Below are 25,345 nucleotides of genomic sequence, written 5' to 3' on the forward strand. Positions count from 1 at the left end.
GGGGGTGTAGCAATGCACCAAACAGAATAAAGACAGACAAAAAGACCTGCCCACGTGGAATTCACATCCTAGCAGAGAAGACAGACCGTAAACAACACAAATAGGTAAAGAATATTTATAAAACATTTTAGGTGGTGTTACAATAAGGCAGAAAAAAAAAGCAGAGGAGGGAGGGAAAGAGAGTTGGAGAAATGCAGTTGCAGGTGGTAGGGTGGGGGTGGTCCCGGGAAGGCCAACCAGGAAGGGCACATTTGATAAACAGCCGAAGCAGAGCCCAGGCAGAAGGGCAGGCAGTGCGGAGGCCCTGAGGCTGAGCAGGCCTGGTGTGTCTGAGGAGCAGCAGGGAGCCACGTGGCTTGAGCCAAGCTAGAAATGGCAGAAAAATAGGAGCTGAGGTCAGAGAGGTCTGGTGACAAAATGCTGCAAGGCTCCGTGAGTCACCGTAAGCACTTTGATTTTTACTCTGTAGGATAATGGAAACCATTAGAGGATTTCAAGCCAAGGAATGACCTGGGTGTTGAGGAAATGCCCTTAAGGAGGACCAGGGATGGAGAAGAAGAACAAGTCAGGAGGCTATGTGGTCATCCAGGAGAGAGGGAGATGGGAGGGTAGGCCGTGAGACAAGGTTGGAGTCTGGATACATGTTGACGTATTGCTGACAGGATTTCTTGATGGATAGGCTCTGGGATGTGAGAGAAAGAGAGGAGCCAAAGTGACGCCAAGGTTTGGCCTGAGCAGATGGACAAAGGGGTTGCTATTCGCTGAGATGGGGAGACCGCAAGTGGAACAGGTTTGGGAGTAAGATCAGCTCCGTGTGAGGCATAATCAGCTTGACATATTTATTAGACATACAACTGGGGATGTCTAGTCAACGGTGGGGTACTTGCTTCTGAAGTTCAGGAAACACATTCAGGCTAAGAATACAAATTCGGGAGATGTCAGAGTGTAGATGAAATGAAGTCCGTGAGACTAATAAATGAGATCCTCAAGAGGGAAAGTGGACAGGCCATGAGGGCACAAAAGAACAACTTCTTAGTTTCACCATAAAATTTCCCTAAAAGACAAATTTTACTCTCTCTGCAAAGTACTGGAGAAGGGTTGAGACTTCAGCATAAGTTAAAATAAGTTTTTAACTTCAAACCCTTGGTCTCTTCTTTCTTTTTCTTGTTTGGTTTGTTCACTTGATTGTTTTGTAAATGACTTGATAGAATCTGAATCCACTCTGGGAACACGGCCTTACTTGTTTCTTTAAATTTCAACTTGTTAATAAATAGGTAAGATTGTGACGGCATTCTGCTATTGTCATTGTCTCTGATTACCCCCATGTCCTTGCTAAAGCCAGTGTCAATCCTCAGTCTTGACCTTCCCTTGAAGGAGTCTCTGTCACAGGCAAGCAACTTCTCCTTCATTTTCCTGCAGGTCCCTCACTGGCTGCTCCTTCATATCCACCCCCCCCCCCCCCCGCCGCCACACCTCACGGTTTAGTCCTTGGGTGTCTCTTCTTCTCTACCTGCATTCATTCCCCACGTATGCCGTCCAGATTCTGTTGGTTCCCAGGTACTTCCCAGGTATAATCTGAAACCAGACCCCGTACATGGAGGACAGGGAGAGGCTGAAGAAAGAGGCAGGCCACTCCAGAAAGGTAGGTGGCAGTTGGCAGTTTTAATGAGCAAGGGAACTTCGTTATGGAGTTTATCTTGGGTAGCAACAGGACACATAGATCTCTGTACCTGCCTGCCAAATCTGAAGAGTTTGTCTAAAGGATTTGACTGACTTCAGCCATGTACATCGTCCAGATGGTCTCAACACCACATGGCTCTCTCAAGTGCATGTCCTTGGAGCAGCCTCTGGTCATGGATAAGACAAGCAGGACCCATATTCCAAGGAAAGTGGAGGGGGTGAGGAGCCTCAGTTCCCAGGCTGAGTGTCAACCAGCAGTCATATCCTCTCAATGAGCTCCCCCAACAGTTTCCTTGTTCTGACCATCGCCTATACACTGATCATACACTGGCAGACCTGTTGTTCAGACTTCCCCCCTGAACTTCAGACTCAGGTATTCACTGCAGATTCGACACCTCCACTCTGGGTCCTCGACGTCTCAAAATTAACCAGTCAACTTTGAATTCCTGCTCTTCCCACCAAAACCTGCTCTTCCGATAACCCTTATCATCTTAGTTGATGGTAACTCCATCTTTACAGCTGCACAGATGAGAATCCCTGGAGGTCTCCTTATGCCTCGTTTTCTCCAGCACATTCTCTCCAATCCATCAGCGAATCCTGCTGAGTCTATTTTCCAGATATATTCAGGGCCCAACCACATGACCCCTTGTCTTGGCCCTCACTGGTGGTCCGGGTCACCTCTGTCTCTTGCCTGGACTACTGCAATCACCTCCAGAGTCCTCTCTTTGGTCCTTCCCTTGCCTCTTATAATCTACTTTCAGAGCAGAAATCATCATGAACCTTTTAATCACTCCTCAAACCTCCCCTTTCACTCAGTGAAAGCCAAATTCTTTGTAATGGACAAAAAGGCCCTCCACAGTCTTCCACCCTTCACACTTCTTTGATTCAGGTTATTCTGTGTTTTCTTGCCCTCATTCCACTCCATGAACACCTTTGCCCTCCCTCTTCCTCGAACGCTCCACACTTGCCTCCCCCTCTGAGCCTTTGCACCAGCTTGAGACTCTTTCCTAGATTCCCTTCTGCCAGACATCTCTCCGGCTCATTCCCGCATTTTCTCCTTAATGAGATCTGCCCTTTGCACTCCCAACCTCCCTATTCTGCTCTATTTTTTTCCCGTGGCTTTTATTACCTTCTAACACACTAGATACCGGACTTGGGCATCACATATGTGTATTTTCTGTTTTGTTCCCTTACCTATCCCAGAGTAGCTTTTGAATGAATCAAATATCAATACGTAGCTTTTGAATGAATCAAATATCAATACGTAGCTTTTGAATGAACAAATGAACAAACCTTGTTAGGTAAGCTGAGGATTCATTTCCTCTCCAACTAGATTGTTACTGAATTGAATCCTTTTGGTTTTAAGGATGTCATACTTAAGGATGCTTTCAATTATAAAGGTGGAAGTAGAAATAGGAGGTAGGTGAATGAGCCCTGCGTTTGGCTCAGAGGCCAGGGGCACAGACCACGCTGACAGATTGAAAGAAGGGAAGGGGCGCCTGGGTGGCTCAGTCGGTTCAGCGTCCGGCTCTTGATTTTGGCTCAGGTCACGATCTTAACAGTTCGTGAGTTCTAGCCCCACATCAGGCTCTGCACTGATAGTGTGGCGTCTGCTTGAGATTCTCTCTCTCTTTCTCACCTTTCCTCTTCCCCACACACTCTCTGTCTTTCTTAAAAAATAATAAACATTAAAAAAAAAAGAAAGGAGAGTTTAAGCGGAAACACACATACACCAAAAGAGAGAGAGAAAAAAAAAAAAGAAAAGCCAAAGGAGTCATGTTTGACTTCAACCTCCAATTTGCTCAAAATACTCCCTCACAACAACAGGCAGCAAACCCATTCTAAGATCATTTATTTGTTCGTGATGATTTATTTCAAAATAAATTTTATTTTATGAAGCTTAATATAGATCACATTTTGAAAACATTAATCTTCTGTTTTATCTTTTGAAAGGTAGTTTCTCTGATGTCTTTTAAAAGTTGGTATTTATGTAGGCAGTGATCTAACAGAGACTTGTTGGTGGGACAGGGGCATGCTTAAATTTCCAGGAAACAATGCTCAAAAAAATCAAAATGAAGAGAAAGTACATTTGAACATTCCGGCCCAGAATCTACCAGAACTCTGCACAAGGAGACAAAACAACATGAGAGAATTCACAACTGAACGCTTTGTCTTTATCTCTTTGCTTATCATTCCTACAGAGTAGTGAATCCCCAGAAAACTTGGATAACAAGTTTTAATTAAAAATTTGTTTTATTTGAGAGAGATAGAGAGAGAGAGAGAGAGAGAGAGAGCATCTTATTCAAGAGAATGATTTTTTTTTTCTTTTAGCATTTAAGGTTACTGCTCAGATGGTGAGTTGAAGACATCAGCTACCAGTGTATAATTAGTCAAGCTTCCAGCAGGAAGTGGCTGAAAACTTTCTGGCCAACTAAGGATGCAGGGTGAAGAGGGCTTCAGAAAGTGCTGGTTGGCCCTGGGAGTGGGCAGAGAATATGAGGAGCAGGGAGAGGGACCAGCAACCTCAGATGAATTCCCATCATCTCATTTTCTTTCCTCAGGGATAAGTCCCCATCCTGGGATTCTCAGTTGCGCGCAGTGGGCCAACAGTGTGGAGGTTCCCGTGCACAGTGACTCAACCCCTCAGTCCCTTCATCTCCTTAACTACAAGGCTTCTGAAAGGAATGTGTAGGGAAGTCTCCGTTGCCATCTTACGGTGGGCTCAAACAGGCATCTAATATTCATACTTTAATCACGTTAAGTCAAAAGACATAAACGGTCTTAGGGTCAGCAGTTGTTGAAATTCAAAGTTATCCATCTACCAAGGGAATGAGGTATAAGGACTGGTTTAAATCTCAGTTACAATGTTATGGACACTGTCTTTATTATGTTTTTCCATCAGGGCACTGTCCCCTTCCACCTGGCTCAGTCACATGTGGCTCCAGATCCAGTCCCAGAGACTCAACCCAACCCTTTTCGTGCTCATAGTCTTGCTGCGGTGAGCCTGCGCTCTCAGCAGCATTGGTGTGGCATAGGAGTTGAATGCACAGGGTTTGAATCGGCTAGAGCCGGGTTTCACCCCTACTTCACAAATTATCCTAAGGTCAACAGGATATGGTATATGGAGAGCACTTGGCTCAGGGTTCTGCACAGAGCAGACTCTCAGTATATAGTTATTGCTGCTACTGCTCTGTTATTACAAGTGTGCTAAAAAAAAAACCAATTGTGTCTCAGACAGGAAAGAGCCTCCCCACCCCTTACCCAGGTCCCCTTCGTCACCCCACATCTCTAATCTCCCCTGAGTCTGCACCCAGTCTTCAGTAAAACTCACAAAAGAAAATATAGGGAAAAGCTTCATGACATTAGCCTTGGCAACGATTTCATGGATATGACACCAAAAGCACAGAGAAATTGACAGAAAGCAAGAGAAAAATAGTGGAACTACATCACACTAGAAACTTCTGCAAAACACAGGAAACAATCAACAAAGTGAAATGGCAATCTATGAAATGGAAGAGAACATTTGCATACCACCCATCTGGTAAAGAATTGATTTCCAAAATATATAAGGGACTTTTACAATTCAATAGCAGAAGAAGAAGAAGAAGAAGAAGAAGAAGAAGAAGAAGGAGGAGGAGGAAGAGAAGGAGAAGGAGAAGGAGAAGAACCATCAATTAAAACATGGGCTAATGACTTGAATAGACATTTATCCAAAGAAGACATACAAATGGCTAACAGGTACATGAAAGATGTTCAATATCACTCATCATCAGGGAAATGTAAACCAAAACCACAATGAGATAACACCTCCCACCTGTCAGGATGGCTATTATCAAAGAAACAAAAGATAAGTGCTGGAAAGCATGTGTAGAAACTAGAACCCTTGTACACTATTGGTGGGAGTGCAAAATGGTACAGTTGCTAAGGATAACATAAAGGTTCCTGAAAAAGTTAACACTGGGAAATAGAAATAGTGATCCAACAATCCCACTTCTGGGAATTTATTGGGATCTCAAAGAAATATTATCTGTCCCATGTTCATTGCAGCACTATTCATAATAGCCAGGATGTGGAAACAACATAAGGCTACGGAGAGATGAATGGGTAAAGAAAGTGTAGTATAGACATACAATGGAATAATATTCAGCCCGGACCCTGAGGATATTACGCTAAGTGAAATAAACCAGTCACAGAAGAACACATATTACATGGTCCCACTTATGTGTAGTCAAATACATTGAATAAAAGAATGGAATGGTGGTTTCCTGGGCCTCAGGGGAGGGGGAAAGGGGAGGTTGGTAATCAACAGGCATAAAGTTTCAGTTAAGTAAGATGACTAATTTCTAGAGATCTGTTGTATAATATTGTGCATATAGTTAACTATTCCGGATTGTACACTTAAAAGTTTGTTAAACCATTAAGTCTCATGTTAAGGATTTTTAGCACAATAAAATAAAAAAAAAAATTTAAGACCCCTATTTAGAATCCAGACAACCTGCCTGGCCCTTTCCCTTCTTCTTTCTGGAAACTGGACTTGGTGGCTGTTAGAGTTTTGTTCCAGACCAGAGGGATCTTTCCCTTCCTCCTGAACTATGACCCTGCCATGTGCACGCACTTCTACGCACGTGTGCTATACTCACACGATTTCAGCCTCACAACTGTTGGGACACTCCTGCATTGCACCTGCCCACTACAGTGCATTTGCCCTTGCATAGTAATGTTGCCTAAAACTTTGGAGACTCGCTCCTTTGAAGTTTTCTGTTTCTGCAATTACAGGAAACTGGGAAGTGTGGAGGGGTGAGCAGAAAAAGACAGACCCTCACAATCATATGATGAGTATTTCGAAGGACATAGATGAAGAGCTCACCTCCTGGAGAAGCAGGTATCTGCTACCCACATCCCCTTAAGCTATTGGTCCTTGTCTCCAAATGTAGACACGTCCGGTAGGAAACTACTTTGGGACCAATCACCTCATCTAAACAACCTGTTCAAGAATAGAGAGAACCCGATGTCTTGCTGGGGATTCTGTAAAGTTCAAATCAGCATCCCTGGCACCCCGTCTGCAGGGCACAGAGATAATAGTTCCCGGAGCGGGAAAGGAAAAAAATAATGACAATGAGGAGGGCTGACATTACTCAGCATTTACTATCGGCTAGGTACTGAACTAAGTACTCTGCATCCATTTAATCTTTAGAAACCACCCTTGGAATCTGGCATTAGCATTACCATGTGGGTTTTGTAGGTAAAGAATACAAGAATTAAAGAGGTTAGATAAATTGCTTGGAGTCGTGGATCACATAAGTGTAAGAGCAGGGATTAAATGCAATTCTGCACGGGGGCACCTGGGTGGCTCAGTCGGTTAAGCCTGACTCTTGATCTCTGCTCAGCTCATGATCACAGGGTCATGGGATCAAGCCCCACATTGGGCTCCATGCTGGGCATGGAGTCTGCTTGAGATTCTCTCTCTCCCTCTCCCCTTGCCCCTCCCTGCTCGTTCTCTCTCTCTCTCTCTCCCAAATAAATAAAATTAAATAAATACCATAAAAGCAACTCTGCACAATTCCAAAGTTTTCTGTCTCAAATACTTGACACAGAATAACAGACATTGGATAACAATGTTCATATTGATACTTGGGGGACAATGACACACGGTCAGTTTGGCCTTGAGTGCTGATAAAAGAACCATCGCAGCTACTGGCAAGCACCCCTCCCTTGTCTCTGCTCCTGGAAGAAATTATTGGGAAATCTGACGCTCATTGGGTAGGGAGGGCTTTGGGGGCCAGCTCTGCCATATTTGGACCTGCACACTTTGTTGGGCAGCCTCCAGAGAGAAAGAGAACAGAGGCATCAAGCAGAGGTTCAAAGCAGGCACCAATGACACATGTGACCTTGAACCAGTTATTCACCTCAGCCCTTCTCCTCACACCCACCACTTGCTTTCCATCCTGTGTTTCCTTCTCCCTGATGGCTGACTTCCCATACGGCATGCCTCTTCCTTTCCCCTACTGTCCTGAGGCTCCTAACTTCCTGAGTCCTTTCTCCCGTCACCATCTGAGATTCCACATCTGTATTTTCGTGGACTCCAGGAAGAATAGTTGGAATACGTGCACTCTGCATGTACAATGCAAGGCCCCTTGCTTTCCCAACCTCCACCAGATATTTTCCAACACAGGAGGCTAGAGTCCCATACTGTACAAACCAGACTACAAAAGACCCATCAATCTGTAACGAGATTTTCCCATTGGTAATACTGCTCTTTTTTCATAAACAAAAAATGGATGGCAACTATTATTTTTAACCTGGATTTTGCTTTAAAATTCCATTCCCTTTGAGATAAAAGTATTAAAAAGAAAAACAAACAAACAAGGGAACTTACCGTCAGGAAGTCGTACTTGAGCTCTTTCTTCCCCAACTTTCTACCAACAGAGTTTATTAACCCTGAACGCCAATTTCTCTAATAGACCTCTGCTAAATACAATAGCCACTTTTCTTTAAAAACTTGCCATTTTCTTTATCAGTGAAGACACAGGAACCACATTACTGATAAGCTGAAACTGATGAACTGTGCTGTTCACAAATGGGGACTGCAGTTTTCACATTGTCTATTTCAAAGATCTCTGATGATTCTACCCTCCCAATGTTTGGTTATCTCCATAGATGGTTACATTTCACCTTAAGTAGACTTTGCTTCCCCTGTGGGTGACTTTCTCAGCAAAACCTCCCTGACTCCATGTAGGTGGCCTGTCATTCATTGCCTGGAGAGTGGGTTGGCAGCTGTAACTTCCTGAAAGCTGCAGCTCCAAATTCAAGGATGCATATTCCTGCAGCAAGTTTTAGTGCTGGTGCCTCAGTGTCAATGGTTTGAAAACTCCAATACATATCGGGTGCTTAAGTGTGCACCAGGCTCTGTGTGCAGGGATTTTGCACATGCAATCCCTACACTCTTCAGAGCCTTATCAGAGACTCCGGGAGGCTGACGGTTAACTTACCCAAGGCAACAGGCAGTACAAGGAAAAGCCAGAAAAATGCAAAGCTTCTGTACCTGGACTTTTTCCATTTACCACCAAATGGCATGTCTCAGATGGTTGTAATACAAATCTGTGAATACATATTACAGTTATTAGAATTCTGGATGAACCAGCTTCAATCACTTCCATGCTTTTGTTTTCAAGATGTCGGTGACTTTCAAACAATCAGGACGTACCATCTGTTAAAGAGTTCTCTAATACAGTAGAGAGAGCATGAGTTTTAGATAAGTTCTGGTTTTCCTCTTACCAACAACGTGACTTTGGGCAACTTCCTCAATCTCTCTACATCTTTTGTGATAAGGGTGTTGTTATCAATATTAAATGAATAATCTGTGCAAGGGGTCAGCCATATTAATGGATACCGATGGCTTTCTGCCCTGCCATATGCTCAACCTATTGTGCCCATCACAATTGTACTAAACACACACACACACACACACACACACACATACGCGCACACTTCAAAATTTGTTTATTTTTTTCATGGTTGCTACAAGACCCCAACTGCACCAAGACAGCCAGTTTCTCCTTTTATGTCACTGTACATAAAAGATGAAAATTGACAGCAAAATCTAATTACATGTTGCATGATATTTATGTGGAACATGCTTTTCCAGGAGGTCATCTATCATTTCTTCTCCACTGTTAGAAAACTGGGAAAAATAGCCTCAAAGAAACTTACCCATACTTATTGATGCACCCAACAGGCTGGCAGGCACTGTGAGAGATGTAAGAGAAATATAAGACTCATTTCTGACCTCAAGGAACTTAAGCTTTATGAAAAAAATTAAGGTGTGTGGGGGGGGGGGAATGTAGTATTTTACAAATCTGAAAATTTTGAGCTTAAATTAGAAATTTACAACAACCTGAATATTTCTTAAAAGTAGGGTAGGTTATCAAGAGACCAAGTCATTTTTATGCAAAAATGGAATTTAAAAAATCCTCCTGGCATGGTTGAGCTACTTGTCCCAACTCTAGATCTCTTGATATCCTTAGCCATCATGTGAGTGTTGAGACGGAAGCATTTAAAATCTGCTGCGGAATTTATCTTTCAAAGAGACTGTTAGCTTTGGTATGTGCGAACTTGATGGTTATCAAGATGATTAATGGCATTTTCAGTGTTTCCGTCAACATTTCAAGAAACCTTAACTTCAGAAAGGCCGATGTCTATCAAGGTCCATCAAGTTTATTTGGAGGAAGATAGAGGGGCCTCACAGCCATGGGCAGCTTCAGGAAGTTTCTCTTTAACCATCCCTCGATCTCTGAATTCAGCAGAGGAAAGACTAGGAGACTGTGGAAGAGACAAGAGCTCGAACCCCTCAAAGGTCCCTCCCCGGGCCTGAAGATCCTCCATGGTGCACTCCAAGTGTGACTCGCCCTCAGGCCACACCCGCTAAAAATGACTGGACTCCTTGGAGGTGACCCTTCTGAACAGAAGTACCCCATAACCAATGGGGGGTAATACTTCTCTATGAGAGAGCAGAGCAACATCTGTGATAACTCACCATTCAGTGACATGAAAGGAAACCTCAAAACTGGCCAAACTTGTTCATATGAAATGAGAACAACCACTTGGCACTGAAGAGCTGAAATGTGTGTGCGTGTGTGTGTGCATGCGTGCGTGTGTGTGCGCACGCATGCGCACACATACACATCCTAGTGCAGGCTCATGTGTTTGCATATGGGTTTTGTCCACATGGAGAGGACATCTTAGCTCTGCACCAAACCAAAACCAGCTTTGAAATGTCAAAAATCTCACCAAATTGCCAAAACGGAGAGGTTGGCTGGTCCTTGCCCCTTGAAGAGCTTGGAACAATTGGCTCAGACAACCAAACGATAGCAGGTCTTTCCTGTGATGTCCACTAATTCCTGGGCTCATTATGTCAAGGTCTCCTCTGTCCCTGGCTGCTGCCCCTGGAGTCCCATCTCTGTTCTGGTTGTCATCAGCCTAGAACTCAGTTCCTTTTCCAGTGTGCACAAGAAATCCCTTTACACCAAATGGTTCTGAAACGTGGTGCACCAAGTTAAGATCTGTGCAGCCCATGGCAGATTTCATGGCCTCCTACCATCTCTCTTTCATCCCCTCTCTCATCCGTTCATCACTGCCCCTTCCCTCACAAAAGTGTTCAGGAGCCTTCCACTTTGTCCCAGTGCTTGTCCTCATATGAGCGCACCCCGAACGCTCAAGGTTCTAGGCAGTTAAAAAGGTGGCACCCCCCTTTTTAGAAAGAAGCTGAAGCTTCTGGATTGCAAATCCACTTTCCTCTGTCACATCCACCTTTGGCTCACCTTTACCTCCTCATGAGCACCCTTTTCCCCCTTCTAGCACCTTCTCACCTCTTACCTGCTTGCCACAACCCATTGAATATGTTGACTAGCACGCCTTGCTGCTTTATTTTCCCAAGGAGCAGAGAGTTACTTGAAGAATAGAAGAGCCTTATAAATGCTAAATCTGAGCAACTTAAAAAATAATCTCAGCATCTATAAAAAAAAAAAAGAAAACTGTAGGAGTAGTGTTTTAACCCAGAAAACCCAAATCAAATTGAATAGGTCGCCAGAAACTTTACTTCCTCATAAAACTAGCCTTGTGTGTCTCTAACTTTCCTTTCACGCTTGGTCCCTGTTCTCCTCATCATATTTAAGAAGAAATCAAATTCAACCTTATTTCATATTCATACTGTTGTTAAGTTCTTTCAGATCTTTCAGAATTGCAGAGATAGGTAATTTTTTTTAATCTTCAGGACTTTAATTGGCTGTTCATGATTTTATTGAAGCAATTATCCTTAATAATTGTCTCCTGCTCATCCTAATCTAATCGATGTAAGTTAGAAGCTTTGGATTATAGTAATCTTTCTCTTTTTTCAGAAATTAAAAACTGAAACAAAGCATGAAAGCATTACTCCTATTCCGAAGTTCAAAAAAGTCCTTGTTTGGCAGAGTTAACGGAGATACTTTGAGACCTGAGCAATGGGACATACGTTCAGTTGGAAGAAGAAATAATCTTGAGCTGAAAAATTAGATTTTTATATTCTCTTTCTGTCTCTGTTTCTTTCTCTCTCATACACACATACATACATGCACACGTGCACGCACACACACACACACACACACACACTCCTTCTCCAAAGGAAACAATGAAAAATATTTAGTCAATGACTTCTAAAAATACATTTAGATTGCTCCATGGTCATGTGTCCCCTGCCAGACTTGAGCAGTTTAAGCAAAAGGATGAGCAACTGGGTAGCTAGAAATTGTGAGGTCCCAATAAAAAGCACCTTCCGTGGGTGTGGCAACCAGCCTCCAAGATAGCCCCCAATGATCTCTGCCTCTCTTGTGTAGTGCTTTCCCACACCATACCAGGCAGCTCTACGTGGCCAACAAGATATGGAATAAGTGAGCACTTGCCACCTCCAAAATTGGGTTAGGGCTTGCTGTTGAATCACTCGTTCTAAGAGAAGCCATGCCATGAACAGCCCACAGAGAGGTAACAACGCCTCCTGCCAACAAGTCACATGAGTGAGTTTGAGGGAAATCTGCCAGGTGCAGTCAAGTCTTCAGCGATGACAACTTCTGGCCAACAAGTTGACTGCAACTTTATGAAAGAACCTGAAGTAGAACCACCCAGCTAAGGCACTCTTGGATCCAGAAAACACATGACATAATAAAGGTTTCTTGTGCAGGCTACCAAATTTTAGAGTAATTTGTTATACAGCAGTAGGTAACTACTAGTTGACAATAATAGGTCCACAACTGTTTTCCCTGTGGTTCTATCAATGAAGAGGTAATAGGGGTCCTTGCTAGTATGAAATCATTTAGTCTCCATGGGTTTTTGCATTCTATTTCCCTTACAAAAATGCAACCTCTACTCCTACATAATAGGCTTTCTGCTCTCTGTGTTGTCAGGACTTCCTATCTGAGAGATTGTTCCACTCTTTAAAGTCCTCCTCTCCTAGTGTCATCAGATCAACTATCCACACAGTCAATCTATGTCTTCAACAGACCTTTGTCCACTTATCAGAAGCAAATAAACTCATTTTGTCATAGAAAGCAACATTTCATTGTGTTGTCCTTAAAATCTAGGATTGGTACCATGTCCGTACTGGTCAGCAGTGGTATCTGAGAGGCCTCGAGGGGACAGATCTTTAAGGACAGTGAGATGGCCCACATGTGGTTACCGGGAGCACAGCCAGCAGGCAGTCCAAGTTTCAGTATGAAAGGCAGAGGTCAACAAGGGCAGTGGGTGGGAGCTGGGGCCTGGTTCTTGGGCAGGGGGTCTGTGACTTTGGGCAAACAGGCTTTGTCTTGATCAGAAATGTTCTTACTGTGATGTGATACCTTCCTCTTGTAGTGGCCTTTGCTCCTTGGAATCTCAAGCAAACACAGTGAGCGTGTAAGAGGAAAATCCAATTCTGTAGGTCATGTCCTCCATATTTCCCCTGTGTGGTGGCCCTTGTTCTCTGGTGTCTCAGTCACTTCCCTTACCTTTTAATGTTGTCAGAACACAAGAGGAGAGCCACCTGTAGTCGTATTCTCATTCTTTCCTCTTATGTAAATGAATGTCAACATTTTCCATTATGACCCTAGGTCTCCTAAACCTAGAAATGCAGAAGCAAGCTTCCATCTGGGGCTCATAAAAGGTTACACATGGCCTTTATTCGCTGAAATTCTTGACCCTTGTGAATATTCATAACAGATGGTCTTCTGAGATCAAGTCCAGATACTTTGAAGCATTCCAAGAAAACTTATATTTACTGAGAGAAGAGAATTGAGAAAGGAAAGAAGGGGATTTCAACAGAGACCACACATATACATTTTCAGGAAATCACTTTACTCATCCTCTCAAGGTTGTTTCTTTGCAGGGTCCTGTCCAATTCTCTTGAAATCAACTTCCTTCATCAATGATTTTTTTTTAAAACAAACAAACAAACAAACAAACAATTTATTTGCCAACATACTTTCATAATACGTAGCTCATACTATCTAACAGGTACTATCCTTACATCTGAAGCACAAAACAATGGAATATTGGGGCACCAGAGTCGTTTTAAAATCAGGTGTTCCTGGCTATATAAGTTATGTTCAGAGAAGAAATGTTGAGTATTTCTGAGTGTTATCCCTAGTACTCACAGATAATAACTTCGCACATGTTCATATATTTCTAAGTCCTATTTCTCATAGTGTGTGTAGAATATAGTTGTGCAAGATACATATAATTATGCATAATATTATATATATACACACACACACAAAACCAATAAGATATGAAAGAGACAAAAAGGAAAATAAGGAAAAGAAGTCGTGTTATGCTTTCATAAGAGATAATAAATCATAATAACATAACAATGTAAAACACAATAAAAATCACAATGAATTCTTTTGGACTTTGACAAAATAATTCTAACATTAAACTGGAGAATAAATAAAAATAGCAAAACTAGCTTTTTATTAAGTTCTCATGTGTTCTAGGCATTGGCTCCAGCCACCAAACTAGCAAGCATCACCCTACTAAACTTAGAAACTAGGGCCTGTTGGTACCACCACTTTCTAGGTAAGGAAACTGGGCCATGAAGAAGTGAATAAATTTGCTGGGTCCCCTGTCAATCAGCTGGGGAGGTGGGATTTGGACTCAATTACCGGGAAAGCAAATTTTACACTACACCCAATATCTGCACTGCTTCTCAGCTTTCCAGGAATACTTGAGAAAATGAATAACATTTTCCAGGAAAATGTTAAAAAATAAAAGAAGGTTAAGAGAATGGGTGTTGGTCCTTCCTGATGTTCTCTCCTGGGCCTACCATTGTTCAATAAAGTTTAAGTAATGAAAATAATGTGGAATGGCCACAGGAGGAGACAAATTGCTTAACGGAACGGAATAAAAAGTCTAGAAGCAGATCTCAACATGCAGAAGAATTTATCACAAGATGGTTAAACAACAGCATATCAATTCTCGGGGCAAGAATAGGCTTTAAATAAATAGCGTTAAGAGCATTTTAGATTTATCTTAGCATTGTAAATGTTTTAATGTAAGCATTGTAAAATATATTATGATGAGAAAAATAAAGTTCAGTTGATGAAAAAATTAAGTTCCAAGTGAATTAAAGGTTTAAAAGTTAAGAAAACTTAAGCTGTGAACAAACAGAGTAAAATATTACCTTGGTTATGAGGTACAAGTAATATTTGACTTCCTAAAGCACAATGATAAAGACGGAAACCAAAATTGCAAAGGTCAAATCAATTTCATTACAGCTGAATATCCTATAAATAGCAAGCCTGGGGAAATATTTGAAATTTATATATTCGTATATAGCTTATAGAGTTTATATGTAGACACACACACATATACTTTCTATACAAATATATTTTATAAATCAATAACAGAACGCATAACTTGAGATTTTAAATTGTCAAAGGACATAATTAGGCAATACACAAAAGAGGTCATAGAACTTTTCAATAAGCTAATTACAAACATCATGCCTCAAAACTAACCAGGAAATACACATTAAAATCCATAAAAGTACCATTTCTACTTATCGAATTTGTAAAAAGCTTTACAAAACTACAATATCTGATACTGGCAAAAAAGTGCAGCCAGATGATGGATATACAAACTGGTACAACCTTTCTAGAGGGTAAGTTGGACACTGGAATAAAACTCCTCTTTAACTTGGTTATTTGTTTTCTGTTCATATATTTGAAGAAATCATGGATGTTCAAAAATATTGAGCTTTTCACTGGCCCTGTTGTGGAGGAGAGTGGGGAAATAACCATGCACCCTAATTGACTGAATAATCTATGCTACTCCTACCTAATAAAATACTTTGCAGTCATCACAAATCCTATAGACTAATGACGTTTAAAGAAACACAGTATGTTTGTGACATATTTTAAGTGTTTCAAGAACAGGTCTTGTGATTTTCACTCCCACTCAAGATGAAGCAACAATGACTGGATTTACTCTCCTTCCTAAAACAACTAAAAGCTGGACAAAATGTATGAACTGACAGCTCTTAAGATACTGACATGAGAGATGAGAGGCAAAGGAGACCAGCCCACGGCCCCTGGGGCTGATTGCCTGCACACTTTCTGGGCTGTAGCACAGGACTGGGAAAGAGAAGGAGCCCAGCAATCCCTCTGAGTTGAGGTGTCAGAGCTGGGGGGTCTGGAAAGGCCAAGGTCAAGAGTTCAGGGAGTACTGCATGGAGAGATCTGCAGAGGGGCCCCACAATTACTCAGCGTGATACTGAACAGCTCATGCTTATGAGGAAATTATCTGAAGCCAAGGAAAAGAACTCCCAAAATGACGACAGAGAATGATCATCACAGGTCACATAGAGCCAGGAATAATACCTATTCCCAGTGCATGATATAATTCATGATATAATGGAATGGAAAATGATCTAACTCATAAGTCATCAAACTCAGCCTATTTAGAAAGATTCCATCTCATCAGTAATGTAAATTAACCTTAGCCTAACTACTGCCCTGGTTATACGTGAGGAAACTTAAAAGGAAGACCCGGGAGGATCAAACTATTTCCATGCAACTTAACAGTGATCCAGAGCATAACCGAAGAACGGCTATAGGAACACAAAAATACCTAATACCCAGCAAGTTAAAATTAATTTTTTCTGACATCTAATCCAAAAGTATCAAGACATGAAGGAGCTGAAAAATACTACCCTTAAGGAAAAGAAAAGACAATCAATTAAAACTGACCCAGAACTGACACGAGATGGTAGAATCAGTAGAAAAAAGACACGAAAGCAGCCAATATATTTGAATTTCCCATGTTGCAGAAAACGACATGAATGATTGTGTTAAGTGGATGGTGTGTTGAAAAACAAAAACAAACCCAGGGGCACCTGGGTGGCTCAGTCGGTTAAGCATCCTACTTCAGCTAGGATCATTCATTCATGGGTTTGAGCCCCCCTTCAGGCTGTGTGCTGACACCTCAGAGCCTGGAGCCTGCTTCAGATTCTGTGTCTCCTTCTCCCTCTGCTCTTTTCCCCCTCCCATTCTGCCTCTTTCTTTCTTTCTTTCTTTCTTTCTTTCTTTCTCTTTCTCTGTCTCTCAAACACAGATAAACATTAAAAAAACCTTTTTGTAAAAAACCCAGATAACTCTTGCAGGTAAAAACGAAAATATTTTGGAAAAAAAAATACATTGTATGGGAATAAAGATTATACAAAAGGAAACACAGAAAAAGATTATACAAAATGAAACACAGAAAAAGGACCAGAAAAAATAGAACATCAATGAGTTGTGGAAAAATGCCAACTCATGTAATGTAAGTGTAATTTGAGTCTCTGAAGGAAAGCAGCTAGAAAGGGGACGGGAAGAAAAAAGTTATTTGAAGAAGTAATGGCCCCAAATTTCCAAATTTGATGAAAGTTACAAAAACCCTAAGTCCAAGAAGCTCAGTGAAACTCAAACATTCAAAACAAATAGAGCTACCCCAAGGCACATCAGAATCAGATCACTCAAAACCAGTGATAAAGAGAAACGCTTAAAAGTGTGGGGGGAGGGACAAAACCATGTTACTATAGAGCAACAAAGATAAAGATTATATCAGATTTCCTGCAGGAAAGAAAATAGGAGAACAAGGTCTTTGCAGTACAATAAGAAAAAGTCACTTTAGAATCCTTGACCCAATGAAAACACTGTTCAAAAAAACAGTACGATGGGGGCGCCTGGGTGGCGCGGTCGGTTAAGCGTCCGACTTCAGCCAGGTCACGATCTCGCGGTCCGTGAGTTCGAGCCCCGTGTCAGGCTCTGGGCTGATGGCTCGGAGCCTGGAGCCTGTTTCCGATTCTGTGTCTCCCTCTCTCTCTGCCCCTCCCCCGTTCATGCTCTGTCTCTCTCTGTCCCAAAAATAAATAAAAACGTTGACAAAAAAAAAAAAAACAGTACGATGAGACATTTCCGTGGAAAGTCCTTCACAGAGAGAAATGATGCCAGATGTAAACCTGAATCTACACACAGTAATGCAGAGCACCAGAAAAGTGAACTGTGTGGAGGAAATACAAAGATTTTTATTCCATACTATTGAAATCACCTAAAAGATAATGTATTGTCTAAAGAAAAAAATAATCACCAGGTAATGTGAGGTTTATAATATGGGCAGAAGTGAAACATATGAAAACAATAGCACAAAAGCCAGGAGAGGAGAAATGGAAGGAAGTATCCTGCTGGGAAGCTCTTGTCCGTCTGGTAAGTGAAGTGGTAACATATTCCCTGAAGGTAGACTGCTATTTAAAGGGGTGTAATACAAACCCTCAAGACACCACTAAAACAACAACAGAGTAACAGTGAAGAGCTTAAAAAGGAGGAAAATTGCTCTCATTAAAAACATGCAATTAATCCAAGTCAGAAAATGGAGAAAAGAGAAACAAAAAACAGTCGGCTCAAATACAAAACAAATAGCAAGATGAGCGCCTTCAACCAGACCATCCCAGTAACCACATTAAATGAAAATGGTCTTGAACACACCAACTATCAGATTGGATTCGAAAAGGAAAGTCCGGCAAAAAACTACCTATATGAATCCAACTTTAAATACAATACAAACCGGCTTAACATAAAAGGAAGGAAAAAGATGTACCATACCATACCATATCAATGCTAATGAAAACATAGCTGGTGTGGCTATCTTAATATCAGACAAAGTAGATTTTAGAGCAAAAAAATATCATCAGGAATAAAGAAGGTCACTTCATAACAACAAAAGAGTCGATTTGTCAAGAAAGTATCGCAACAAACCTAGATATTCGTGCTTTTAAGGATGGAGCTTCAAAATACACGAAAGTAAAAATGATAAAGCTGCAAGGAGAAATAGAGAAATCCTGAATTGGAGTCAGAGATTTCAATATCCCGATTTCAGTAATTGACAGAATTAATAGAGTATCAGTGAGGTACAGAAACTTTGAAAAACACTGTCAACAAATTTGATCTAATTGACACCTATAGAACTCTCCAGCCAACAGCAGCAACATATTTATTCTTCTCAAAGGCACAGGGATAATTTACTATGATAGACCATGTGTTGGCCCTAAAACAAGTCTCAATAAATCTGAAAAGTTTTGAGGCACACACAGAAAATACATTATCTGACAACAGTAGAATAGAATCAGAAATCAACAACAGAAAGTTATCTAGAAAATCCTCAAATATTTGGAAACTAAATAACACACTTCTAAATAACCCACGGGTCAAAGAAATTGAAAGGGAAATTCAAAAGTATTTTGACTGAATGGAAGCAAAAACATACCATATCAAAATTTGGGAAACAGTTCAGTGGTACTTACAGGAAACTTTACAGCACTAAATCAGAAAAGAATAAAATCCACCAATCAATAGTCTTGGCTGCTACTCAAAGAGACTAGAAAAAGAAGAGCAAAGGAAGACAAAGTAAGCATATGGAAAGAAATAATAGAAATCAATGTGGAAAACAAGGAAATAAAACACAGAAAAACAAGAGAGAAAAATCAATGAAACCAAAAGCTGGTTTGTTGAGAAAATGAATAAAGTTCATACATCTCTAGCCACATTGACTGGGGGGAAGAAAAGAAAGAAAGAAGACACGAATACCAATATCAGGAATGCAAGTTTCCACAGGTATTAGGAAGACAGTATGAACAATGAAAATAATAAATCAAATTTTTAATAAAATATTTTTTATGAACAATAAGAAATGGCATATTGATACATGCAACAACATGGATGAATTTAAGAATAATTGTGCTGAATGAAAGAAGCTGGATGAAGCTAGATGCTGCCTGGTTCCATTATATAAAATTCTAGAAAATGCAAGCTAATTTACAGGGACAGAAAGATCGGTGGATACCTGGGGATGGGGTGGGAGGAGTAGTAGAGAGTGATTTCAAAGGATGTGTGGAAACTTCTGGGTGTAGTAATATGTTAATTATTCTGATTGTGGTGGTGGTTTCAGAGGTTTATCCATGCGTCAAAACTTATCAGATTGTACAATTTCAATATGTGTAATTAATTAGATGTTGATTATATCTCACTAAAGTTGTGAAAAATAGGTTTCAAATGGAATATACGTTAATAATTTTTAATAACACATACACTGGCAAGTCCATATGTGCACACATGCACACAAACATGTGTATACATGCACACACACACACACACGCGGAAAGTGCTGTTTGAGACAATAACTCGAAACTCTTAGCAATTATTATCTGCATGAGTTGGAGTGTAAACGACTTGTGTTTTCTTCTTTCTCCCATTGGATTTCTACTTTCCAACAGTGAAATGTGTTATTTGTGAACATGTATTATAACAAATATGTTTCTGACTTTAACTTGTGAAGTTTTATTTATTTTTTTAAATGTTTATTTATTTATGTTGAGAGAGAGAGAGAGAGTGTGTGAGTAGGGGAAGGGCAGAGAGAAAGAGAGACAGAGAGAGGGAGAGAGAATCTCAAGAAGGTACCACATTGTCAGCCCAGAGCCCAATGTGGGACTCAAACCCATGAACCGTGAGATCATGACCTGAGCTGAAATCAAGAGTCAGATGCTTAACCGACTGAGCCACCCAGGTGCCCCATAACTTGTGAATTTCTAAATTACATTTCTATACATTATGTCTACATGATAGTGATGATGAACACTTTGGTCTCCACTCTAGGAAAATACACCTCTATTCCTGCAAAAGCAGACCCTAGAACAGATACGAATCCAAAAGTTTGTGCTGTTCCAAAGTCAAGGATATAACCATGGGTCAAGTGTGATTCAAGACCAAATACCCTAAAGCAAAAGATAACACTAAGATATCCCTGTTTATAGCAGGAGCGTTCCTGTTTCCTGCACACACACACACACACACACACACACACGCACACACACACACACACACACACTTTTATGATATTCTCAATGAAGGGACATTGGCAAGTTTCTGAATTTTGGCTCTGAGAGGTGGAAGGTCCACAGAAGATGTCCCAGATAAACATAAAAGGATATGCAACCCTTCTAAGTCCAGGCAAAATGACATCTAAGCTAATTTAGACAACAAATCCCCTTATTGTAAAGGCTCAAGGAAAGGAAATTATGGCATGATGTATGCCTCAGTAATGGCATGTGAAGTTTATTGTCTCTGTGGCAAATTCTTCCTCCGGTAACCTTCTGTAGTCATTTAAAACCAGTTTACAAACTCTGTTCTCTAGTCTCCTCAATGTAATTTAAACCTGATTGCCAGTGGTCAACCACCTCCATTCCAGAATGTCCAAGCCCACGTTGGCCAGGACCGACAATGAACATGGATCCCAGCTATTCAGTCAGTGCTAAAGTGACCCAGGGGACAATATGCAAATAGAACAAATGTTTCCCATACACCTTCTACTGATTTACTGGAGAAACTTCTATTATGCATGCTCCATATTCCTGGTCATTGTTAGGTAATAAGACGAAATAACTGGCATTTCCTATCTTCACAGAGACATATCTAGACTAGTGACCATGATAAAATGCACAACAAAGCATCAATGAAAAGATAGACCTATCATCACATAAACATTTAAAATTTTATATGTCCATATAACCCTAGGAATAGTGATATCTCCCAAAATCTGAGGCTTTCTGGAATGAAAATGTTAACTGTTTCTCATCTACAGTTTAAATAAATACATTAAACAAATTAAAAGGCAAATGAAAACTGGAAGAAAGAAAGGTTCATCTTATATGTCAGTCTTTACTATCCTTGATTCATTAAGAAACCATACCAGTCACTAAGAAAAATGATTTCAAAAAAATTAATCAACTCAACAATTTACAAAGGAAAAATGCGAATGGCCAATAAGTACGTATAAAGGTTTGGGGCCATCAGATGAAAAAGACATTTAAAACAAATACTGTATGTTTTAACTACCTATGAAATAACAGAAAATATATATTTTGGTCTCTGTCCCTGGTTCCCAGCACAGAGCTCCTGAAATCCTTATAACTTCCTAAGTGAAAAGAACACTAGAAGCATTGTTCTATTGAACGTGGGTTCCTGGATGGGGACTGGTCACCAGGAAGATCAAGCCATGATTAGAAGCTTGGATTCTTCAGCCCCACTCTCTCCCTATCCTTCAGATAGGAGAGGCGGGATGGAAATGGAGCCTCCACAAAATCCCAATAATAGGCAGTTCAGATGGCTTCCAGGTTGGTTGGTGAGCACATGGAGATTCAGGGACAGTGGCACACTCAGAGAGCATGGAAGCTCCTAGCCCTTTCCCCATACTTCCCCCTACATGTCTCTTTCCAACTAGCTGTCCCTGTGTTATATCCTTGTGTAAGGAACGGGTAATCTAGTAAGTAAAATGCTATTCTGAGTTCTGTGAGCCACTCTAGCAAATTAATCAAACCCAGGAAGGGGATCGTTGGAGCTTCTGGTCTATAGCCAACTGGTCAGAGGCACGAATGACATCTGGATTTTCAAGTGGTGGTGGGTGGGGGTAGGGAGGCAGTCTTGTGGGACTGAGTCTTTGACCTGTGGGATCTGATGCTATCAGAGAATTGTTTGTTGGTGTGGGGAACCTCCTGCCCACGACACACACACACACACACACACACACACACACACACACATTGGAATTGGGTGTGGGATCCTGATTAGTACCAGAACATTTTACTACCAAATTGGTAAAGATGAGAAAAAATCTTAACGTTCAGCATAGGAGTAAAGGAGCTAACTTTCCAGGACTCATAGCTGGTTGGAGGGCCAAATCAGAGAGCAAGTCTTGTGTTTCTTTCACCAAAGCCCCCATCAGCCAAGAGACATTAGGTAAGAGAGCTTCTGAGTTTCTCAACAGCTGCCTCTTACACTTAACACTTCAAGGCCAACTGTAAAAATGAAACAAGAGATTTTGAACGCTGTTTCATAAAAGCTCCCAAAAAAACAACATTGCACTTTTAGAACCCAGCTAAAGTATTATCAGATAACCTTCCTGGTAAGATGGATTGTTATCAGTTGGCATGTGCTCAAAATACTCAGTAGAAGTCAAAGTTGAGAAAATGGAGAAGAAATCTTGAACAAAATACAACTTAGAGAATATCTGCACCCAACTCACTTTTACAATGAAGCCCAGTGATGTGATAGGATGTGTCCAAGGCTATATAGCTAATTTGTGACCAAAGGCAGACCCAACAACGCCACTGAGTCAGAGCTCTTTACACAAAGTAGTTGACACATGTCTTTTGAGTTTCCCTTTCTCTCCAGGACCACTGCTCCACCCAGGAACCTCCTGTCTAATATAGAGGAAGTCACTTAAATTCTAATATAAGTCACAGATGCCTCATCTGTAAAAGGGGGATAGTTCCAAGTCGTTGGATGGTATAAAAAAGATAATATGCAAAAAAAACCCTAGCATACTCTCTGGCAATAGTAGAAATTTAACTGTTAGTTTCCTTTCCATCCCTAAGACATTATTCCCAAATGACTGTAGACTAAGCATTTTAGAGCACAGATTATACTAGTTAAGCTAGTAATTACATGTACATTGGAGCGATAAGAAAAATGGGGGAGAACTGAACACACAGTTAATGGTGGAAATTCATATGGAGAGGCTATTTTTAGGAAGAAATCACATCTTGGTTTCACATGGAGAGCATGCTTTGCCTAAATATAGGATAATTCCTCTTTCTACAAGCAAAGCCTTCATGCTGGTGCTTAAGCAGTAGCAGAATAAAATCTTAAACCAATTATCTCCACAAAAAACGTGTTATATTATCTACAAAATAAATACCAAGGTTCTTGGCTAACTTCTGTATGATAAGCACCGGTATCCATATCACAAGTTGAACAGAAACAGTATATATTCTCCTTTAGATGAGCTACCGTGTAGAATCAGTGGGAAATCAGTTCCCTCCAAGTGGATGAGAACCACACCCTGGGGAATGATGGAACAGCCAGCTGTATGGAATCCAGGATTCTGAATTACTTTCTGAAGCATACCCATCTGCCAGCCCCAGAGCCCCTGGCTACCCGTACACTGTTATGTGAGAGAGGAATAAATGTGTGTCTTGTTTGAGCCACTCTATTTGGGTTCTCTCTTTTTTCCATCCTGACTAATGCAAAAGGTATCGTGTACACAGAGTAACTAAGCTATGTGGATCATGACTAACAATACGAAGTACAGCTTGCCTTCGAGTGTTTGCAGTCCCTTCCCCGAGAGTAAAGGTAAGGACAGAGATAGAGGCCACGATCGTAACAGGGAATTAAAGCTTCTTTAAGGTCTCTAATTTTCTATTACAACTTCTGTTCAGTCCATTCCTTTTGCAGCTAGCTGTTTGAACACTTTGCTATTCACCAGAAGCTCTGCTAGGCGACTTTACAGATTATCTCACTTAATCCTCACCACAAAACCCTGAATGTCTCTTTGGCTTGTAACACTCCAGACATCACTCTGCAAGGGAGACTGCTTGCCTCATTTTGCTTGCTCTGGGCGCCAGCATGGTGACTCTAAGATGTGAATGCCATTATAGCAGTACTAAATATCACTATGTAGCCATCGCGGCTTCTCTAACTAGGGACATTAAGTCGATTTCAAACAGATTCGTTAGCAAGACCTGAACACACACGCTGAAATGAGTAGCGTGTGCAATTTATACTTTGCCTATTTTTATACAATTTGTCAATACAATGACCTTGGAATTGTGATCACACATTGAGGTACATCCATGAGGTGCACCCATAAATAACTGGGTCACTTTTTAACAATCGTTAAAAGGCTTGAGGCACTAGAAATACAAGACCCACATTTGGCTCATTGGTATTTAGACCAGGGAGGAACATACACACACATTTGTGTAATGAAAACCATGACCATTGTATAATTTTTGTGTGTTGAGGAATCTGCATGCTTGACATTACGTATTTGTAATCCTAAGAAATTAACCTATTGGAATGACAGACCTATGACTCTATTTCAAAAGGCACAATTGAGGGGCACCTGGCTGGCTCAGTCAGTAGAGCACACAGTTCTTGATTTGGGGATCCTGAGTTTAAGCCCCATGTTAGGTATAGACCTTACTTTGGGGGGAAAAAAAAGGTATAATTGAGCAATTGATTTAGACTTGCAATTCTCAGTGGAATTCTTACTAAGCTTACTTATACATAACACTTAATTTTATATATGGCATTGGAAGCTCTGAACTTAAATATATAAGAGTTAATTAATATAAGAATTAAATACTCAAAGTACTTAAGAAAGATTATTAAATACGTTCAATTTATAAATGCAGTTTTAAAATATTTGAAGATCTTTAGCTTACTAAATTTGTAAATGGAGTAACCTGGTGTTAAAATTTGCTAAAATGTGCTAGACTTATAAATGGCATAAGATGATTTTAAAGGTGAACTCTACCCAAAATAAAGCCGATTTTTAAAATTTCTAACTTTGACAAATAGAAGATTAGTTTTGAAACCCAAAACAAATTCTGACTTGTCTTCTGTGCCCAAAAAAATTGCCCTTGGGGCGCCTGGGTGGCTCAGTCGGTTAGGTGGCCGACTTCGGCTCAGGTCATGATCTCACGGTCCGTGAGTTCGAGCCCCGCATCGTGCTCTGTGCTGACAGCTCAGAGCCTGGAGCCTGCTTCATATTCTGTGTCTCCCTCTCTCTGACCCTC

The 25,345-nt window shown here is 40.9% G+C and overlaps 1 protein-coding gene across 4 annotated transcripts in view; it reads right to left on the reverse strand.

Moving 5' to 3' along the window:
* The window catches only part of IL1RL1 (interleukin 1 receptor like 1), a 59,315-nt gene that overhangs the window by 28,013 nt on the left and 5,957 nt on the right, over positions 1–25,345 (reverse strand). Inside the window, exon 1 of one of the 4 annotated variants that reach the window (XM_047852544.1) lies at positions 8,057–8,192. The exons of 1 other annotated variant lie outside the window; for it this stretch is intronic. The gene's annotated coding sequence lies outside the window, so the exon portion shown is untranslated. Of the gene's footprint in view, positions 1–2,358; positions 2,370–8,056; positions 8,193–25,345 lie in introns of those variants that run through there. 2 more of the 4 variants (XM_047852545.1, XM_047852543.1) reach the window with 2 other exon arrangements.

Source organism: Prionailurus viverrinus, chromosome A3 (genome assembly GCF_022837055.1).
Source record: "Prionailurus viverrinus isolate Anna chromosome A3, UM_Priviv_1.0, whole genome shotgun sequence".
Taxonomy (NCBI): Eukaryota; Metazoa; Chordata; class Mammalia; order Carnivora; family Felidae; genus Prionailurus; species Prionailurus viverrinus.